At 37.2% G+C, this 22,582-nt stretch overlaps 1 protein-coding gene and 1 long non-coding RNA gene across 2 annotated transcripts in view; both read left to right on the top strand.

The window, feature by feature from the left end:
• PPM1L (protein phosphatase, Mg2+/Mn2+ dependent 1L) overlaps window positions 1–22,582 on the top strand; it is a 310,771-nt gene that overhangs the window by 70,776 nt on the left and 217,413 nt on the right. The window lies entirely within an intron of this gene.
• LOC116539125 lies at window positions 13,329–18,941 on the top strand. Its single transcript, XR_004263922.1, has 2 exons — window positions 13,329–17,340; window positions 17,658–18,941. It is a non-coding gene; the product is annotated as an uncharacterized LOC116539125 (long non-coding RNA).

Here is a 22,582-nt window from a genome sequence, read left to right as displayed (position 1 = left end):
AGTAGTCTATCCTGAAAGCTTTTGTAAGCCCATATTTTCATCAACCACTGCTCCTATCAGTAGCAATACAGGGTTATACATTTTAACCAGATTTTCTCTGGCCTTTTTTGGATACCTTTAGTAGTTAACTCTCTTTTGTCAAACCCTCCTGTAAATAAACATCGTGCAATGTACAAAACCCTGGGGAATACAGCTGAGGGCACTGCTCACTGTGTATTCATTCCCACAGGCTGCACTGAAATAACCTGGTAAACAATACCCTCCTCCATTTTGCATCTGTTGTGCTTCTTTGGGGATAGGAAGAGAAACATAAACTACTGTTCTGGTTAACGTCTGTATCATACAGTTAGTATCGCCAGTGAAATGTTCCTAGACACAAAGAATTGTGCTTTTAATTCCATTTCACCATCTGCCTTTTTTTTTTTTTTTTTCTGTCATGGTCTGACCAAAATTCCTTCTCTGCACAACAGTATAGGCAACATCATATTTGTTTCAAATACGCAGTATGGCATTTTATTTACTTGGTGTTTACCAAGAGCAAAGACACTTCTTGGAATGACTGCAGCAAGGCCCTGTCATTTGCTCTTGAAGGTGACTCATATGTAATTTCTGTGTTTTCATTCCACTGCTCTGTTCCCTAAGGTCCTTGACTTTCTTCTTAGGAAGTCACTTAAGGGACTGAGCATTGTGTCAACCTGTTGCAGCGTTTTTTCATATATGTGTTCACTCTAAAAATGCAAATAAAGACTGTTTCCTTAGAGGGTGTTCATACAGTAAAAAAAAATTAAAAAATAAAAAAACCCTGCCTAACCCTAATCATGTTTTTTTAATTTCTGCTGTTAAAAAAATTCAAATACATTAGAATCATTTTCTCTAATGTTGTCAAAATATTTGAAGCAATGGATTGTGGTTTTCATATATAATCCTTAAAAAAATTTCTTGCTTAGCTGACATTTTAAAGACAGGGATGCTTTAATATAATAAAACCACAAAAAATAAGTAGATCTTTTTGGATAAATTTTGGTTTAAAATGATACAGCTAAGAGTCCTGCAGTGGACCTAGGATTCAGCTTTCTCAGCTCTGCTAGTTTAGTTATGACACATAACTGTTTTCCACCTTCTAAAATTTTCTTTTTACTGATTTTTCTCCTTTTTTCATTATATTTGTGGACTTTATCTTTAATCCCATTATTTTCTAGTAGAACTTTGGGAAGGGACAAGACTAAATATATATTTAATGTGCCTTCTTTTAATTCTTTTTTTTTTTTTTACTAGTAATGGTATTATTAGTCATTGAGTTCTTACTGTATATCAGGTAGTGCACTACATATATTATCTATATGATTTCATTTAATTATCTTGATAATCTAAGGAGCAAAGAGGCAAAGGTAGGATCAGAACTAAAGTCTTCTGGTCTCAAAGCCTATATTCTTCACACTATAGCATACACCCTCTAAGTTAAAAAAAATAAATTGAAAAAGATTTATACTATGTGTAAATGTTTTGTTTTTGTACTTTTTTATAGTACCATTTATTAATTTATAAATTATTTAAGGGTAAATTACTGAACACAATTTTCATTCTTTTGAAATATTTTCCTTTCAGCTTCTTTGTCTAAAAGCAGACTTCTTGGCAAATCACCAAATGAAATATTCTTTGTATGAAATTAGTGTTTTTAAAAAGACAATATGAGGTCATCCCATGATCCAGTCATTTGAATAAACCAAAATTTCTTGTCCTCTCTTATCTTTGCTCCTTTAGTTATTGCAGTACCTTATAGGACACCATGATTAGGGTCCTTGAAGAAAAAGTTCCTAAAGATATGTTATGTTTTACATGTATTAGAAAAAATACTCCTAAAATGCAATAAAATAAATAAATAAATAAATAGAAAAAATAAATGTATAACAAGAGGGTTTCTGAGTCCAAAATTTTGATATGTGCATTTATTATTTAATATTATGTCATTGTCTTTAAGTTCTTTAAAAGTCTCTTTTAAAAAACATTACCTATTTATTCTTTCCTAACTTTGTTGAGCATTATGATAGTAAGCATACATGAGCAATGTAAATTGGAAGGCATATCTCAATTGTGAAATGTCAAATAGAAGTTACCCTATTGTAAGTGGTGATGTATATAGTTACATCATGGTGAAAATGTATTAGTAGCAATGACAACATAAAATGAGATCAGAAGGGGAAAACATATAAACAAAAACCATGAGACAAAAAAGCAATATGAAAGTGAATCTTAGAAGACAAGTAAAAAAAAGGAATGTCCCTACTTGTAAAGAGAAATAACTACCCTCTGTTATCTCAAGAGGAAAAAAAAGAAGCCTGCTTTACATAAATTAGTATGCACAATTTGTAAAGGCACTGGACTCCTGGAAGGTTGCCAATATAGCTTTTGTTGAGATGAAATTCAGGGGACCTTTTATTTATAGGAAACCAGTTAATGTTGTTATCTATCTTTGGTTATTTACTTTCTTTGATTTTTCTTAATGTCCTTCTTGATTACAGATGGCTAGAGCAGTGAATTTTCAAAAGTAGTTGATAGATGTATTAGTACAAAGTAATGCTTTATATTTCTTAATATATTGTACAAATGTATTAATTTGTTGTTTTGTTGTTGTTGTATTTTTAGTAGAGACAGGGTTTCGCCATGTTGCTGGTCTCAAATTCCTGACCTCAAAGTGATCTGCCCACTTTGGCTTCCCAAACTACTGGCATTAAAGGCATGAACCACTGTACCTGGCCTAAACGATTATGTTTATACTTTTAATTTATCATTATGTATAATGATTCTTTATAAATTTCATTTTTCATTTTCCATATTATATCATCATTGTTATAGAAATGTCCAGAAATAATTAGTATAATACTAATTATTATCATTTCTTAAACACTTACCATATGCCAAGTATGCTGTGCTTTTTATATATGAGCTCATTTAATTCTGACAAGAATCCTAGAGCCCTTGATAAGAATGACTTTCAGTACTAATGACGAGTTTTGATTTATTCTGTGAATTGGCTTATTTGAATCATTGTGGACATAATATCAAGAGACCAGGACTCCTACTTTTATTATGCATTTCATATGGAGACAAAATTCTCATTGAATTTCAAAAAGAGTTATAAATTTATGAGTGTGCAATAGATTGAATATTTGTGTCCCCAAAATACACGTTGAACTCTAATCCCCCAGGTGATAGTATTTGGTGGTGGTACCCTTGGGACAAAATTAGATCAGGAGTGCGGAACCCTCATGAATGGGATTAGTGTGCCCTGAAAAGAAGAGGGTGGAGAGTTAGTTTGCTCTTTTTCCCATGAGAGGATAGAATGAGAAATAGGCAGTCTGCAACCTGGAAGAGAGCCCTAACTGAAACCTGACCATTTTGGCTCCCTGATCTTGGACTTCTAGTCACTAGAACTATAAGAAATCAATTTCTGTTGTGTATTAGCTACCTGTCTATGGTACTTTTTTATAGTAGCCTGAACTAAGAGTGCTCATTAAAGTACTGAACCATAAGGTTGATGGTATTTTGAATGCATATTTTAGCACCATTAGTGTGTGATTAGGGCAGGGAATTCCCTAATGAGGGAAAGGTCATAGGCTAGAATCCTGTATATGTCTGTTTGTCCATCATAGGGCCTAAGTATGATCTTTTAATCTGGCTCCTTACCTGACAATTGTAGGCACTTGGTCATAAAGGGTGCCATATGAGAGAATATGGATGGATTACTGTACCTCCATCATGAGGATCATGGCCACAAATCAAAGCTTTGTCACTGAAAGCCTCTTTGGAAACTAATAGTTTTGTGTCTGCACATACAATGTATATAGATTGATGTTTTTCAGAACAAAAGCAGGAGATGGTTCCATTTTAGTATTATGAGACTAATTAAAAAAAAAACTCTGTCTTCTAAGATTCATGCCTTATATATTTATGTCCTTTTTTTAAAGTCTCATATTTTTATCCTCTCTTTCCTGCTTTGGGCCTCACTTTATCTCCCTCAGCTTAGTATTTTTGAAATTCTTCCTTTAGGGGTTTCTAAATATTCATATTTTAAATTGACTTTCCTTAATTTGGAATTCCATTTTATGCTCACAGGGCCTCAGACAGTGTCATAAATATGATGATGGCTCAGATGGTTAAACTGTGTGTCAAAAATATCTGTGGTCAGCTCAGTCACATGTAACATCCTTATATCCTGATGTATGCTGGCTTTCTCTATTCCTGACACATCTTTTTAGGAAGGTAGACAGATAGATAGATAGATGGATAAATAGTCATTTGCAGTGGAGCAATTTCTGTTTGTCTACATTTCCCAGTTGAAATTTGAGTATTTGGGATACTAAAATAGAACTTTAAGGTGTCAAAAATCTGTCAATAATACTTGTTTTTTTTTTTTTTTTTTTTTTAACGGAGTCTCACTCTGTTGTCCAGTCTGGAATGCAGTGGCTTGATCTTGGCTCACTGCAACCTCTGCCTCCCAGGTTCAAGCGATTCTCCTGCCTTAGCCTCCCAAGTAGCTCGTACTACAGGCACATGCCACCAAGCTCAGCTAATTTTTTTTGTATTTTTAGTAGAGTTGGGGTTTCACCGTGTTACCCAGGATGGTCTTGATCTCCTGACCTTGTGAGCCACCCACCTTAGCCTCCCAAAGTGCTAGGATTACAGGCATGAGCCACCGTTTCTGGCCAATAATAATATTATTAATAATATTAACTAATTGATCATGATGATTGATAAAAATTTTAGATCAATATGAAATTGCCAATATTAGACAATTTTGACCTAGAAAAGTGTCATTTTCTTATGGTCTCACCTAAAATACTGTTAACAATAGCAAGTCACTAGTATTGGTTGCTTACTACACCTGAGGACAGTGCCAAGTGCTTTCATGCATTGTTGCGTCTTCTGATCTCGAGACAAGTATTGCCACCTCCCTTATGTTAAAGACAGAGGAACAGGTTAGAGATGTTAAGTAACTTTTCCAAAGTCACTAAGGGCAGCACTGTTAACTAATGTTTAACTTTGTTGTTATTTTGCCTGGCAGTGCTGATTAAATCAATATAATATGACAAGATAAGAAGAAAGATAAGAATGTTTGTACTGTTAAAACAGTATCAGATGTGACACTTTTTTGAGCCAATGGTATTTGTAGTAATTTTAGCAACAGGAGATAAATGTACAAAGGCTCTTAGCTCCCTTTGCTCTGGCTATTTATGAACGCTCCACACTCATGTCTAGTAACTGCTATAAAATAGGGCAGGATGCAGCCAGCTTCAGCTATATGAACAGGGATCATTGTCCCTTCTCATTCTGGTTGGTTTTGCCAACCTTTGAATTTTCTAGGTGAGAGTTTGTCTTCCTGCTCAGACTTTTGAAATATGGATGTTCCTCACCACCTAGCTGATCCTCATGGATCTGATCACTTTCTGCCTAGACCTGTGGTGCCTGCCAGACCTTGCACTGCAAGAAGATGCTAATTCTGGGACTCTTGGTTGGCTCGTCTACCCATGCCTTGGTATCACAGTCATGATTCCGTTGTTTTCAGACATGACTCCATTGTAGGTAAAAGTAATAGTCTTACCGCTGAGATGAGTAAAATGAGAATGCTTTCATGATAGACATTGTACTGGTGTTTGTGTATTCAAACCTTAATTGTTAAAATAACATGATAAATTGTAGTTTGGGCTCTAATATGGAATTTGGCCCATGGCTCAGAATGTGGTTTTGGGTCTTTGTTAGACCCTGGCTTAAAGATGCAATTTGTTTTAACTTTTCCTTTTATTATGGTGTCTAACATCCTTAGAGGCCATTAGAACAATTGGTAAATTGAGTGTAGAAAATGAAATAAGATGTTTATAAAATTAATGAATATGGAGCTATATTAATAATAAAAAAGTCACTGTTAAGCAGATGAATTCCATTCCTGATAGAATCATTATTCAAAGTCCATTTAGATTTATTCCATCATTTTGTCTGTTAAAGTTCATTTTTTAAGGTAACGCGATTTTGGAGTAGGGAGTGAAACAAATTGTGGAAGTGTTATCTGCTGGTACCACTGTCTGGTTTTTCTTATTTAAAAGTACTATCTTCAAAAGAAAATGTACATTTACAACACTTATTGAAACAAATTTACTGGATATTGGCAGCAGTCCCTCGATGAAAAACAGCATTGCAAAATTTGACTTAGTTTTATCACTACCAAGAATTTTTATTAGATCTCCTGTACAGAATTATCAGCTATAAATAGAAATCAACTAATTTGATGAAGAGGCTGTAGGCCTACATATAATTGAACAAATGTATCATGGTTTAAAAAAACACATGAAATGACAGTAATATTGAATAGGGCCAAGCGAAGAAAAGAAGGGGGAAAGAAAGGAAAAAAGAAAATATAAAAGAACAATTATGGATTTGTGTGTGACAAAATGTGGTTCCAATACTGGCCTACTTAACACACTTTCTCACTAGGACACCATTGTTCTTTCTCAAACTTTTTTTGCTTGGCTGCTTTCCTTGCCCATTTAGAAGGAGGATAGCTCACTCTCTCCTGCTGTGGTCCTTTGACCAGAGACTAATGTTGCTGAAGCCAATGGGGAAGTAATGGAATTTTGCATCTGCAAATGTGGTCATTGGCTACCAGCAGAAATCCTCCTGTTGTCCTCTGAGATGCTTTTTTACTGGATGATTAAAAAAAATAATGTAAGGAGTCTTCTTTAGATTGACCAGTAATACTTTTCTTGTTACCTTCTCTTTTCCCTCTCTTGTAGGGGTGGCATGCCTTGATTTACAAAATGAATATCGGGAAAGTATTTTGGTATAAGAGAGAGAGAGAGAGTGTGTGTGTGTGTGTGTGTGTGTGTGTGTATTGTAAGCTCCAAGGGTAGGAGTTACAGAACTGGGGAAAATGTGTGTATACTCTAATATCAGAAAGACTGGTACTTTTTAAAGATGACACTTGGAGAGGTAAGATAGAAAGTATAAAAGTATGTGGCCAAATAATAATGCCTGACAAAGTGAGGCGATTAAACTGTGTTTTCATGCAGGCCTCTGCATACTCTATCTAATTGACTAATGGCTGAAACAGATTAATGTGTGTAGAAACCAGATGGGTCAGTGGGTGTATTAGGCCATTCTTGTGTTTCGTTAAAGGAATACCGGAGGCTAGATAATTTATAAAGAAAAGAGGTTTAATTGGCTTATAGTTCTGCAGGCTGTACAAGCATGGCACTGTATCTGCTTGGCTTCTAGGGAGGCCTCATGGAATTTTTACTCAAGGTAGAAGGTGAAGTGGGAGCAGGCATGTCACATAGTAAGAGCAGGAGCAAGAGAGAGAGGCAGGGGAGAGGCTCCACACACTTTTAAACAATCAGATCTCACAAGAATTCACTTATTATTTTGAGGACAGTGCCCAGCCTCTGCCATGAAGGATCTACTCCCATGACCCAAACACCTCCCACCAGGCCCTACCTCCAGCATTGGGGATTACATTTCAGCATGAGACTTGGTGGTGGTGGGCGGGGGGAGTCATCCAAGCTCTCAGTGAGTTGGTGTTTTTTGATGCTATCTATATAAGGATAGTGTTTAAGCATCTTTACAAATAGCAGGTATTAAGCTACTTTACCTGCCACTTTACCATGCATCTATTTCATGCCTTGCTTGACCATATTTACCAAACCTTAAGTCATGACAACTGATCTAAGAATAAGTGTATGGTGTTTATATGGACAGTGTGACAGTGTTTAGAATTGGGACTATCCTATGGAATTCATACATTGGGCAAGCATTCACCAAGTCCTTACTGAATGCCTACAGTATACCAGGCATTATGTGGGTGCTAAGGATGCAATGGTGACAAAATAGGAAAAATCCTTTATTCTCTAAAACAGAGCAATAGACAATAAATAAGTAAAAAGTGGTGTCGGTTAGATAGTGTTAGGTAGTACGGAGAAAAGGCATAAAAAGGGGCTAGCAAGTATTGTTGGGAGTGGGTAGAGATTGTAATTTTTGGTAGGTAGTGAGCCTTATTCACACCTGGGACACATGGTCATGGTACCACCTACATGTTCTGCCCAGGCACAGCTCTTGAGTCTCCTGCATTATTTCCGGAGACTCCATAAACCTGCTCAGACCTCAAGAAAAGAGAACCTTTCAGCATATAGAAATAGGTAGAGCCACTAAAGGCTAAACCAGAGCAAAACACCCCAAACACCTTTTATTATAATAGGTGGCCAAAAAGCAAAAACCAAGTAGCAAATATCCAGATATTCTAAGAAAATGCATATTTTTTTTAAAAAGAAAAACTCCTAATTTAAACATTTCTGCCTGGATCCCTGTACCTCCAACAGAACGGTCATTCTTAACTCAGTAAAGGAGACCAGTGATTAGAAGTAAACAGTAATTTCAGGGCAAGGAAATCACACAGTGAGAACATGATACATGTTGTCACTGGCACAAGGAAGAGCAAGCAGTGGAAGGCTGTGGTCTCGGTATTCCAGAACGTGCCCTGTACTTGCTGCTTGCCTCTGCCTGTTGTTTCCCTACCTTTTCCAGGGGTTTCCTTTACCTGGAATGCCCTCCTCCTTGTTTTTGTTTAGCAAAACTCTACCCTAGATAAAAAGACCTAAATAAAAGGCTTAGATAAGAAACTCCATCCTTCATAGAAAAGACCTAACCTTTTATGCCTGTTTCTGTGGTATATGGCACCAACGAATGCTCAATAAATGTGTAATACATCAATGAGAGAATCCAGTGAAACAAGGGAGCACAAGTGGCACTTCATTTCTCTGTCCACAGTAGCCGTCAGAAGTGACATTTCCAGGCTTTGTCCTTTGTCCCATCTCTGATTTAGACACTCTCTGTTTTCACACTTTTCTCATTAAAACAAAGGAACAATGCGGTTAAGGAGGCTGGAAGACAACTCACTCAACTAATGGAGAGGGAGGCACTTTCGCGTTCGTGTTTTTGAGTGGACATCAGATACAATTTACTTTTCTCCCATCTACCTTTAAAACATGGCTGATTTTCCGTTATCAGGGCCTTCTGTTTCCTTCTTGCCTCACTAACTCACTCCTCATCCTGCAGGTAGACAGGCTGGAACAGGATTTCATTTGTAGCCTGTCAGCTCTTCTTGTCAGCTGGCAGAGATATGGTTGAGCATTAAGAGGGTTTGGGAGGTAAAGTTATTAAGGGAGCAGCAGCTTCGGTTTATCAGGAGGTGGGATATGGGGGATGAATATACAGATATTTTCCAGGTCATTAAAGAGAGCAAAAATCCCAAGCTTTTGTCCCATTGGCATGCCTTTTCTGGCCTGTTCTCTAACACATTAGGGTGTCTTTCACACATGCTGCACCTCAACTTGCAAAGGTACAGCCGGGCAGCTGCGTCTCAGCCATGGGAAGCAAAGTATATTGGCCTGTCAGATAAGCAGAGCTGAAATCCTTAGGGCAATTGAGAAAACAAGAAGAAATCCCAACAGCCTTGGCATGGTGAATCTTGGCTTTGTGAGCTGACTTTGGTCTCTGCTTAGACATTTCTTTGAGTATAGTGGTTTTAAAAACAAAGCCTAAGGATTTTCTATTGTTACCATTCTTCTTATCATCCTTACAGTCTTTGTTATAGCTACTATCATGGAATGCCAACCCTGAACGAACTGTGGTCCCTGTGTTGTACATGGATTAGCTCATTTAATCCCCTAATAATCTTACCAAGGAAGGGTTGACCCTGAGCCTTTAACCATAATGTAGTACTACATCAGAAAGGAAAAGCACATGAAATTTCCTAGTGGAGTCATAAGTTTGAGGTAGGTTAAAGCCATGAAGGAAAGTCATTTGTAAACTGGAGTATTTTATGTTATTCCCACCGTACCCTGAAAGTTTAGGATATATATTCAGATTAATGGAAGAGAAACAAGATAAAAATCATAATTATGCTTTGTTGCTCTAAACTCTGAGGATTTTCCATTTTTTGGCAAATTTTATGGTCTTATAGATTCATGTGAGGTGATAGGTCAGAGTCTATCCTCAGTCTACTGTTGCACCTGCTGCAGTGGAGAAAACTAAGACCTAAAAATCATACTCAAAGCTTTTATTTTTCTGTTGAATATTGATGTTATGTTTTCTCATGCAATTTTAAGACTAAATAGTTTAAAAGTAGTCTTGTCTGCTACTTGTAATTATGAATAAGATTACAGCAGTAGTAGACTTAAAGAGTATTTAAAAACTATTTAAAGCAGCTTTCTAATTGTCCACTTTAGCACAGATTATAAATCAACAAAAACATTTTCTGAATTCCATGCCAGGAACTGTGTTAGGTGTTGAAGATGAAATTCAGCTGAACAGTACCAACTGCAGCCTGCACATACCTTGGACAGCACCCAAGAGGGTTTAATATTGAATGGATTGGAATGCTCTTGTTTATACATGTTTCATAGTTGCTAGGGAGAGCCCAGGGTTTTAATTGGTGGACACATATTTAAAAGTCAATGTATGTATGGTCTGACTTAATTTTTTAACTACAATCAGTGATGAGTTGGATGTTCCCAACACGAAGAAATGATAAATGTTTGAGATGATGGATATGCTAATTGCCCTGATCTGATCACTATACATGATATGTATCGAAATATCAAAAAGAAATTAGTGATGAGTTTGGACAGGGGAATATTAAGTGTGATTTGAATATGAGCTGATGGCAGTAGAGGCTTTGTTCATATATTTTTTCCTTTTGTCAGTAATCCTTTGTAATGCCCCAGTATCATGATTTAATTTGAGTGGAATTAAGCTTAAACAGTTCAAAATTGTATAGTTAAGACGTTCTATTTCAAATATTATTCCAAGTTAATTTAAGCCAACTAGCATGACCTCGGCTACACAAAGGCTGGTACAAAAAGGATTTTGAGGAGCACGTGGCCAGGACCCTCATGGGAGCTAATTAGATGTCTCTCCCTCTCACCCCTGACCACTGGGTTGCCCCCAGTCCTCCCCACCCAGTAATCTGTTAGGGCAGCTTCTAGAGTCTGAAAGGCTGTTTGTGAGAAGCTCAAGGTCTGTGTGAAACAATGAGCAGACATGTAAGAAATTTAGATTTGCCTGTCAACCATTTCTTATTTAGCACCTGTGTTATTTTAAGGAATCTTAAGCTCTCTGAGATTTTGTTTTCTCATTAGTAAAATGTATATGATATGCCTGACATGTTCCAGGCATTGTTGGCGGTCTCACTTCAGCCCCTAGCAATCCCCAGCTGGGGAATTGTGCTAGAGTGGGTACCCTGTATTGTTCTACAAGTACTATTTATGAAGTTAATGATAGTCACTAGCTTTTATATTGATTGCAGTTGGGAATATAGTATTTTCAATACAAGTCAGGTATAATGACTTGTAATGAAAATACGATTGAATTTACTTATTGAATACCACCTATGTAGCAGGCTTTGTGGGGTAGGTTAGAGATGTAAAGATGAGTATATGTTCATTTTATTCAGGGAACTCACAGTTTATTAAGGAAAGCAGATGATGAGTTAACTAACTAGAGTATGGTGAAATGTTTTACTCTCTGAATGGATACACTGCAATGTACAATGGCAGTGGAGGAGAAGAAATAGGACTCTGCTTGTTGGGATGTGGAACTCAGGCCAGGTAAGGCTTTTCCGAGATGTCATTTAGCTGGGCCTTGGGATATGATGGAGTTCAGAGAAAGCAAGGTGGTATGGAAGGGCATTCTAGGCAGAAGTGATAGCCTGAGGACAGGCATGGAACTCAGAGGGTGCCTGGTATACTCTTGGAGTTATGGGGAATCCACTGTGGCTGGATTTTAAGGTATTTGGGATTGTACAGGTGAGACTGGAAATGTAGTTTGAAACATACCTTGTTCTTGTTTTTAATTTTATGAGTTCTAAAAACAATGTTAATGCATTTTTTTTGAGATGATTGTAAATTCACAGGAAGCTGCAGAAATGGCACATGGAGTCTCTTGAACCCTTCACTAAGCTTCCCCCAATGATAACATTATGAATAATTTCAATAAAAGATTAAAAGTAGATATTAGCATTGGTACAATAATGTTAACTGGACTACAGAATTTACATTCACTTTTTACCAGTTTTTAATTATTAATTTTAATTTTAAGTTCCGAGATACATGTGCAGGATTTGCAGGTTTGTTACATAGGTAAATGTATGCCTTGATGGTTTGCTGCACCTATCAACCCATCACCTAGATATTAAGCCCAGCTATTTTTGCTATTGTTGCTATTGTTCTGCTATTGTTCTCCTTCCTTCAACCCCACCTCCCAACAGGCCCCAGTGTGTGTTGTTCCCTTCCCTGTGTCCATACGTTCTCATTGTTTAGCTCCCACTTACAAGTCAGAACGTTCGGTGTTTGGTTTTCTGTTTCTTCCTTAGTTTGCTGAGTATAATGACTTCTAGCTCCATCCATGTCTCTGCAAAGGACATTATCTCATTCTTTTTTATGGCTGCATAGTATTCCATGGTGTATATATACCACATTTTCTTTATCCAGTCTATCATTGATGGGCATTTGCATTGATTACATGTCTTTGCTATTGTGAATAGTGCTTCAGTAAACATAAGTATGCATGTATCTTTGTAATAGAATGATTTATATTCCTTTGGAAGTATACCCAGTAATGAAATTGCTGGGTCAAATGGTGTTTCTGGTTCTAGATCTTTGAGGAATCACCACACTGTCTTCCACAACGGTTGAACTAATTTACATTCCCACCAACAGTATAAAAGCGTTTCTATTTTTCCCACAACCTCACCAGCATCTGTTGTTTTTTGTCTTTTTAATAATCCCCATTCTGACTGGCATGAGGTGGTATCTCATTGTGGTTTTGATTTGCATTTCTCTAATGATCAGTGATGTTGAGCTTTTTTCAAGTGTGTGTTGGCCGCATAAATGTCCTCTTTTGAGAAATGCCTGTTCATGTTCTTTGCCCACTTTTTAATGGGGTTGTTTGTTTTTTTTCTTGTAAATTTGTTTAAGTTCCTATAAATTCTGGGTATTAGACCTTTGGTAGATAGATAGATTGCAAAAATTTTCTCCCATTTTGTAGGTTACCTGTTTGCTCTGATGATGTTTCTTTGGCTGTACAGAAGCTCTTTAGTTTAATTAGGTTCCATTTGTCCATTTTTTCTTTTGTTGCAATTGCTTTTGATGATTTTGTCATGAAATCTTTGCCCGTGCCTATGTTCCAAATGATATTGCCCAGATTTTCTTCTAGGGTTTTTATAGTTTTGGGTTTTACATTTAAGTCTTTAATCCATCTTGAGTTATTTTTTATATAACGTGTAAGGAAGGGGTCCAGTTTCAATTTTCTACATATGGCTAACCAGTTTTCCCAGCACCATTTATTAAATGAGGGATTCTTTCCCCATTACTTGTTTAGTCAGGTTTGTTGAAGATCAGATTTTTGTAGAAGTGCAGTCTTATTTCTAAGTTGGTCAATGTTTTACCAGTTTTTGCATGCATTTGTGTGTGTGTGTGTGTGTGTGTGTGTGTGTGTGTGTGTGTATGTGTGTGATTGTTTGTAGTTCCATCACCACAAAGGAACTTCCTTGTTCTCTCCATGTATATTCATATCTCCTCTCCTCCTGGAAACTACTTATCTTTTCTCCATCTGTATAATTTTATCATTTTGAGGATGTTATTAAGTGTAGTCATACAATATGCACTTAATACTCGGTATGTAACTTTTGAGATTGGCTCTTTTCCCTCCACTGAACGTAATGTTCTTGAGATCCATCCAAGTTTTCTCATGTGTCAATAGTTTGTTCCTTTTCATTTCTGTGTAGCATTCTATTGTATGAATGTGACATAGTATGTTTAATCATTCATCTATTGAGAGACATTTGGGATGTTGCTAGTGTTGGGTTATTATGAATAATGCTGTCATGAACATTCATGTACAGGTTTAATGTAAACATAGGTTTTTTTTTTCTATTGGATAAATGAACAAAAGAATAATTGTCGGGTCATAAGGTAAGTAGTTTAGTTTTATGAGAAACAGGCAAACAACAACTTCTTCTTCTCCTTCTCCTCCTCCTCCTCCTCCTCCTTCTTTTCTTCTTCTTCTTTCTTCTTCTTTTTTTTGCAGAATGGGGTTTTGAATGTTTGGGAGGAATACCAAATCCATGATGTGAAGCTCTTTGTAGTTTGTTTTAGACAAGGATTTGCATCCTGCTCTGAAAGACCATTGTATAGTGGTCAGTTAGCTCTTAAGCAATGAGTATGTTGAGTATCCACATCTCACTGTGCTTTTAGTATTTTCTATAATGACTCTTGCTACTTTACTGAGGCTATGATCTGCAGAGCCAGTCATAGGGGTAAGCTATAAAGTATTTTTAGAATAACTCAAATTTTTTACTTGTATTTCTAAAATAACATGAAGGAGACACATAGCTCACCCCAATGTTTCATATAAATTCCCATTTCCTCTCTATTCAGCTGCCCTTGTACCTGTGACTCTTTTATTCCCCTTTAAGATGCTGTACCTTCTTACCAACTGATCTCTTACCTTGTCCATTTCTCTCTACCACAGACTTCTCCTAAGAATTTCCTCTTCTCATTTTTGCCTTTTTATTCTGTTGATCATGTTGCCATTCCTAGTCCCACTACTTGGCTGATTCTGCATCATAGAAGCTAGCTTAACAGCATATTATCGTGGATGTGAATATATTCCCTATATTTGAGTAGGGAATATGATCACGAGTTCTATAGTCTCTTTCCAAAAACATTTTTTAGAGACAAGTCTTTTCTCCTGAATATTTGTTTTGTTTGGAACATCTCTGCTCTTACTCTGAATCACAGTGACATTATTCAGGGGGTATCTAGGGACACCCTGGATAATCTGCTTTTTGATCACATCCTGTGACCTCTTTTTATTCCCTGTTCTGGCCAGAAATTATTGTGTCCATTTTTTTTTCAGGCCAGCTAATATTTGAGGACTAGAATATCTTTTCAGGTATCTTATTAGTTAGAAATAAATGATTGGCTCTAACTATGACAGATAGGAATCTGTTGTTCACAAGCAGTCATCCCAAGGAAACAAAGCTCTGAAGGCCCCCAGAAGTATTTTTAAGAAGTGGGAAGCTGCTCTTGAATTTATTGCTTTTGTTTAGAAGGAAAGGATGAGAGAGAGAGAGAGAAAGGTCAGCAGCATGAATACTGGGCAGGGGACTTCAGAGCCATTTGCTCTGCTACTGATTTTGTAGCTGTCTATCAAGAAGTCTCTTGTGCCTTTGAGCAGTTCATTTTATCAGATTTCCATCATCTGTAAAGTGTAGCAGCTGGATTGAATTTTTCAGTCTCTAAAATTTTGGTATCAGTGATTCACAGATAGAGAGAAAGTAAATGAATTGCCTAAAGTTACGTGATTTACCCATGGCAGAGCCAGCACTCACCCCGCTAGGTCCTTATAGTTCTTGCCTTGTATATGGGTAGTACATTAGCTGAGTGTAGTTTGGACACTTTCTGTGCTTTCTGAGTGGACTCCTCACTAATCCATCTTTAGTCAATCAAGCACTCTTGGTTATTACTTAAAGTGATGACATTCTAAGAATTTTTAGGTTCTTTAGTTGGTTTCCTTTTTTTGACCTGTTGGTGAGTTTTTGCCAATCTCATGTGACAAAGATTGTGAAAGTCCTAAATAATGTTCTCTAAGATCTTAATGCAAATTGGTATTCTACTTCTCTTCTTAGAGACATTAGCTCCACTGGAGGAAGAAGACACAAATGCTTATTTCATCTTAAAAGTCAGTTATCTTGCCTTACAACATAAAGTAGTATTTTCCGCATTAAATTATTTGAGTTTCACCTTGACATTTTTTCTCCTGTTTGTCCCACCCACCCCACTGTTATTTCATTAATATTTTTCTTTAAATGAACTTACTTTATTTTACTTAAGTAAAAAATTTGATAACTCTGAACTCACAGCTTGATTTATGATGTTGTTTCCAATTCACTTTAAAGTAATAAACTATATATAAAGCTTTCTTGTACCATCTGAAACCTTCTCATGTGTACATACAATACTTTGGGAAACTGCGTAAGACCGTCTGGGTCTGATGGTTGAATGGTAAGAGAAGGGAGGAATAAAAAAATGAGAAACAAAAATGATACTATTACAAGCTTATAAGCCATATGGGTAAGAAATTAGAATGGAAACATGAGTTTGTAAAGACAGATAAATGAATTTCCTTGACTTCAAGCCCCTATTATTGTCAAGATAATGTTGTGCATGTAAAGAAGGAAGTCTAACAAAATGGCATTCCATTCTGGGGCTTAAATGCTTGCCCTTGCTTCTTTTTTATGACTCTTGCTTTATTGAATAGCACTGGGGTCATAAGGCCCCAGTAGATGTAAATGCTATGCTATACATCTTGTCAGGAAGGCCAGCCTTTGTGTCAGGAGGAGGAATTCTTGTCCTTGTTGCAAGAAGGTAAAACAGGCAGAAGCGAATGAGGTCAGATTTAGATTGCCAAGCCTTGGGTGGGACTCTTGGAGGTCGGAACACAGACAAAGGGTAACAGGAAAGCCTGATTAAGAGCAAGAGATGGGTAGGGCTGGCTTCATGGGCATGTGACCATGTGAACTTGTGGTTGCACAAGTTCCTATGTCTAGAAGGGCCCTGAACTTGGCTTAATGCTCTGCTGTCACTGTCTTGAAATTCTTCTTAATTTTTAAATGAGGAACCTTGTGTTTTTATTTTGCTCTGGGCCCTGTAAACTATGTAGCCAGCCCTTGGTATGGGGTAGACAGATGCTATGGAAGACTTTGTGGTTTAGGTTCATGGGGTAGAGAGAACTGGAAGAGTGATAACTAGATAATAAGTTGCAAAAAAGAAAAAGGTTTCAGCCACTTACTGATGGTGTCTCTTCTGATTGACCTTAGTTTATAGATTAAAGAATTTAGCATTGGACTCCAGGATTCTTTTTGCCTTAAATTCCTAGGCTGCCTGACTAACTTCCTTCCATCGTTATGGAGTAGTAGAAGAAATGGCAAATTATATCTGGAAAACATGGACAATGGAGTGAATAGATCTCTGAGAACTTGAAAAAATTATGTAGTAAGTTTGTTCCTGAAGAGTTAAATTGTAAAACCAACTCATAGTGGATTAAGTAGGGGCTTGCATGTAAATATCCACAAAGGGTGGCTTTAAGACAACAGAGAGTGATGGGCAGTAGGGTGATGGTGGACATCCAAGGAAACACAGCATGTTTAAAGGAAAATCTGTATTGAATTTCAGCCTATAATTGCCAAGTTATGTTCAGTCATGTTATTGTTCCTTATAGCTAAAAACCTTCCAGGTTTTTTTTTTTTTTTTTTTTTTTTTGAGACGGAGTTTCATTCACGTTACCCAGGCTGGAGTGCAATGGCGCGATCTCGGCTCACCACAACCTCCGCCTCCTGGGTTCAGGCAATTCTCCTGCCTCAGCCTCCTGAGTAGCTGGGATTATAGGCACGCACCACCATGCCCACCTAATTTTTTGTATTTTTAGTAGAGATGGGGTTTCACCATGTTGACCAGGATGGTCTCGATCTCTTGACCTCGTGATCCACCCGCCTCGGCCTCCCAAAGTGCTGGGATTACAGGCTTGAGCCACCGCGCCCGGCCACCTTCCAGGTTTTTTAGGAGTAGCTGGAAATCTGGATTTTTGACTGTGATATTTTTCAATTATATAAAAAAAACGCAACTATGTGGACTATGAATGAGTTGAATTCATTTTAATCCTTAAGTGGACTTTTTGAAAACTTCTTTTCTGAAGATTAAGAAGTGACCATTCAAATTACTGTTTTAGGGAGGGAGTCATAGCAGTATGAGGCCATCCCTAGTAAGGAGATAGAGTTAGAGTTGCCAGTGGATATTGCAGATTATGATACTGCAGGAGCTCTAAATTTTCTATATCGGAGAGTCTTGGGGTTGAAAAGGGGCTTGCTTTTGAGAGCTTAATGCTATGGTTTGATTGTGTCCCCAGATTTCATGTATTGGAAATTTAATCCCCAAATTTATATGTTGATGACATTCGGAAGTGAGGCCTTTGGAAGATAATTAGGATTAGATAAAGTCAGCAGGGTGGGCCTCCCATGATGGGACTGGTGGCTTTATAAGAAGAGGAAGAAAGACCTGAACAGAACTTGCCTTCTCACCATGGGATACCCTCTGCTATTTTATGACATGACAGGAAGGCCCTCACCAGATGCTGGTGCTATGCTCTTTGACTTCCCAGCCTCCAGAACCGTTATCTTTATTGTTTATAAATTACCCAGTCTGTGGTAGTTGGTTATAGTGACAGAAAACAGACTAAGACAACTTATTTTGGAGTTATGTTTCAGACTCATTGTTTTTACTTAGATTATATGATGTAGTCATAAGAAATAGCCAACCTTTCTAGTACATTTTTCCCACACCTTATATGTGATTGAAAAACCAGCAATTGCCCATCTCTAGGAGTGGGTGGGGAACTCTCAGGACTGCTGGAGTCTAAGGGGATATTAAAAAAAAGAGTTCTCACACCCTCAGACCAGTCTTTTGCCTACCACTCTTATGGTTTATTGTTAAAACAAGGTCATCAGTATTATGGATACATCAGGCCTTCTTAGCCTGATATTATTAAACATGCAGTTTATTTTGTGATTTCCCCATGATTGTGTGCTCACCTTCTGAATATGATTTGACTTCCCAACTGGATTGGTCAGAGGGAGGGAATGGGTAGGTCCTGCAGTTTAAAATATAGGTGTTTCTGTGACTATTGTTAATTATAACTTAATAAATTGACATTCTAGTGTACAGCAGTCTTGTGACTGTGGTTAGTGAATTTGCCAGTGAAATTTCAAATGTCTTTGGTCAGCTGACATACTCAGTTTTGAACTTGGGCAGCTCAGAAGCAGACCGTAGACTATAGCAAACTGGTTAAAGTAATGAATGTCATTTTGAGAGTCCCCTTGGAAGGCCTTTCCCTAGGTGACATCAAAAATATGTCTTGAATGTATGCATCTTTCCTATTTGAATTTCTTTACTAATAGAGTTGAGACATATGGTTTATAAAAGTCATAGAGTAGAGAGGGATAGCCCCTGGAAGTGTTAATAGGATTTCAGATAATTTTGGAAAATGCTGGTTTAAGTGAAGGTAACTGATTGCTTTATAAAAGGACTTTTCCAGAACATTTAATCTTCTAATGAGTCATCCAGTAGGAACACATGGTTGTTTCTCAACCTCATTTGCTAATGGTACCTTTAAAATGTTTCCTTGGCAACTCTTTTAGAAAACATCATGAAATATTTACAAAATACAGCCTTAAGATGCAGTGAAATTGTGGTATTTCTGGAATTTTCCTGGTGTCTAGTCAGTTTTGGGAAATTTGTGCTGAATCCCAGTTTGCACTGGGTTTCATAAAACCTGCAAGAGGGTTCTGGAATCCACAGGAATGACCATTTGCTCACTAGGTATCTGTATTAGCCAGAGTTCTTTGGAGACACAGAACCAATAGAATATAGATACAGGTATACATACAGGTATAGATATATGAGCAGCGATTTATTAGAGGGGCTGACTCACACAATTATGGAGGCTGAGAAGTCCTACAGTAGGCTGTATGTAAGCTGAAGAACCCAGTGGCATGGCTTAGTTCAAGTCCAAAGGCCTGAGAACAAGGCAGAACCAAGGCCTGGTGTAATTCTCAATCTGTGACCAAAGGCTTGAGAACCCGGGGGTGCTGTTGGTGCAAGTCTCCAAAGGCTGGAGAACCTGGAGTTCATATGTCCAAGGGCAGGAGAAGCTGGGTATTCTATCTCCAGGAGACAGACAGACAGACAGACAGAGAGAGAGAGAGAGAGAATTTGCCTTTCTTCTTTTTTGTTGTATCTGGGCTGTCAGATTATTGGATGGTGCCCTCACACTTTGGATAAGGGAGGATCTTTCTTACTGAGTCTGCTGATTCAAATGTTAATCTCTTCTGGAAACATTCACAGACATATGTAGAAATAATACTTTACTGGCTCTGTGAGTATCCCTTAATCCAGTCAAGTTGACACTTGAAATTAATCATCACAGTACATGAACCTGGAATTTTTCCAGTGTGGACCCCATGGCAGAAATGGAATTTAATAATCTGGAATTGGGAATCTGGATCTACATATTGTGAGTCAGCTTGGAATTACCAGAGTCCAAGACTTTTTTTTATCTGTATATATCTTCTGATAGCTTACTTCTTGAAAAGGAACTTCCCAGATTAAACATGCAATGCTTATTAAGACCCATTCCAGAACCCAGCTGTGTTCGCACAGACAGGACTCAATGAGCACAATGGTTAAATCTCTGTCTTTATGGAGATTTTTTTTTTTAGAGGATCAGTGATTAGGCTTATAGAGCGATATGGTTTTATAGACATTCATGTTACTTTCTTTGATTCTAGAATAAGGAAAAGGAATGCAAAGCTGCATTTCTTAGTACGTACTGGTGATTGCCAGTACAGCCCAACTGTATATTTTCAGTATGTAATGACAACATTGGAAGGAAAATTGATTAGTACTTTTAAAACAGCAGGAAAATTATTTCTGCCCAAACATTGATTAGTCTTTGAATGTGCTTTCTTATAATTCTTTTCTTCCATAGACTGTAGGGTGCAGCACAGTCATATTTTATGCAGAGTGAAGCAGAGAAACCTACTTGCTGCTATTGAACTTATTGCTGCCTTTTTCAGCTGGTGCAAATAACTTTGTCTTCAGTAGTTACACGCTCCTGGTTTGATAACACATCAGGAATTCTTTGTTTTATTTTGATTAAAGAGACTAAAGGGACTTTTGTCTTATATGAAATGTGAAAACAGTGAAACACTGAATTTTTTTGATGACAGATATTCCTCACTTTGGCTTATAAATATCAATTTGTTTAGCGTCCTTGCACGAGTGCTTTAAAATTTATTGGCTGAAACTTAGGTAATATTAATTTGCTCCTGGTTAAGTGTTATATGAAATATAGGAATAAAGAAAACTGAGGTACCCACAGGGAACTTATATATTTGAGGAGTTAAGACAGAAATAAGATAAATAGGAAAGTTTATGATAAGCCCTGGATGAGTAGCTTGGAATATTACATAACCAGTATAAGGTTCCAGAAGGAGAGAGATTTTGTGTGTATGCATCCTGAAATAGGGAGGTTTCATGCAGGAGCTGGAACTTGGAGATAGAATTCATCCAGGTGGATGAGGGTAGGAGGGATGCTGGTGGCATTGGCAGAGATGGCTAGACCAGAGCGTGCCTGCTTTTTCAACAGTGAGTAGATCTGTTTGGCTCTGATAGAGGAGTCATGACGGGGGGTAATGAATAATAGGAAATAAAACTAGAGAGGTAGTTGAATTCAAACTGGGAAGGGCTTTGAATGCCAGGCAAGGGATTTGGACTTTATTCTGTAAAGAATGGATGAACAGTGAAGGTTCTTAGGAATAAGAAGAAAATTGAAGAAATGGCTTTGTAGTTTAGTTAGAAGCAGAAGCAGCATAGAGCTCTGAACCCAAGTGCCTTAGATGGAAGATAAGGGCAAAAGGAACAGTATACAAGCTCTGTCTTCCGCTGAGATACAGGAAGAAGTTAGCTGCTTAATTCTTTTTATTTTTCCTTCTCTCTTTTAAGGCTTGTATTAAACCTCTTTTTCAGTCTTAAAATGTATTAATTCATATTTGACCTTCCTTACTGCCTGATAGTTGAATACCCAAAGCTATTTTCAGTTGTTCCAGATTATCACAGGTTTTGATGTCTAGGTGCCAACTGGAAGGGCCAAACCTGGCCTGGGGAGGATTGTTTTTAAAATCTGATTCTAAATTAAGCACTTTGAGACAGAAAAAATGAGATGTGGCCTAGTTCTAACTCACCATTTAGCTGAATGTATATGTATTTTTTTCTCTGCCTAAATATTTGTCTGACTCTTTTAGACCCAAAAAGCTCAGAGCCAAGAATATTTAGATAACCTTTTACTCTTTTGCTTTTTCCAATAGTTTTTAGCTTTTACTATACTTAAAAAGTTATAAAGAAATATCTCCAAATATAATTCTTTTAAGAGATTTAAAAAAAAATTGTTGGCCTTCCTTTTACCCTATATCTCACAAATTATTAAAATGGAATTGAATTTATTCCTTGAAGGGAGAGCTACTGATAGGATTTAGACTTTTAAATATCTAAAATTAAATTCTAAACAATAGTGTCCCTATTAGCAACAGAAATTATAGTCATAGGGAAACAGTATAGTGTAAGCTTTAGAACAAGCCTGTTCAACCCAAGGTCCACAGGCCACATGCAGCCCAGGATTGGCTTGAAATGCGGCCCAACAAAAATTTGTAAATTTTCTTAAAACATTATCAGATTCTTTTTTTGGCGATTTTAAAGAAAAACTCATCAGCTATTGTTAGTGTTAATGTAGTTTATGTGTGGCCCAAGACAATAATTCTTCTTCCATGTGGCCTAGGGAACCAAAAGATTGGACACCCCTACTTTTGAGCCAGAAAAACCTGTTTTAAAATTCTCCCTCTGCCACTCACTACTTAGGTGACCTAAAT

The sequence above is a fragment of the Sapajus apella genome, unplaced genomic scaffold (assembly GCF_009761245.1).
Source record: "Sapajus apella isolate SASKATOON/1434 unplaced genomic scaffold, GSC_monkey_1.0 scaffold4, whole genome shotgun sequence".
NCBI classification, from domain to species: domain Eukaryota; kingdom Metazoa; phylum Chordata; class Mammalia; order Primates; family Cebidae; genus Sapajus; species Sapajus apella.
The sequence above is the reverse complement of the archived record's forward strand: the minus strand, read 5'-3'. Positions and strand labels throughout refer to the sequence as shown.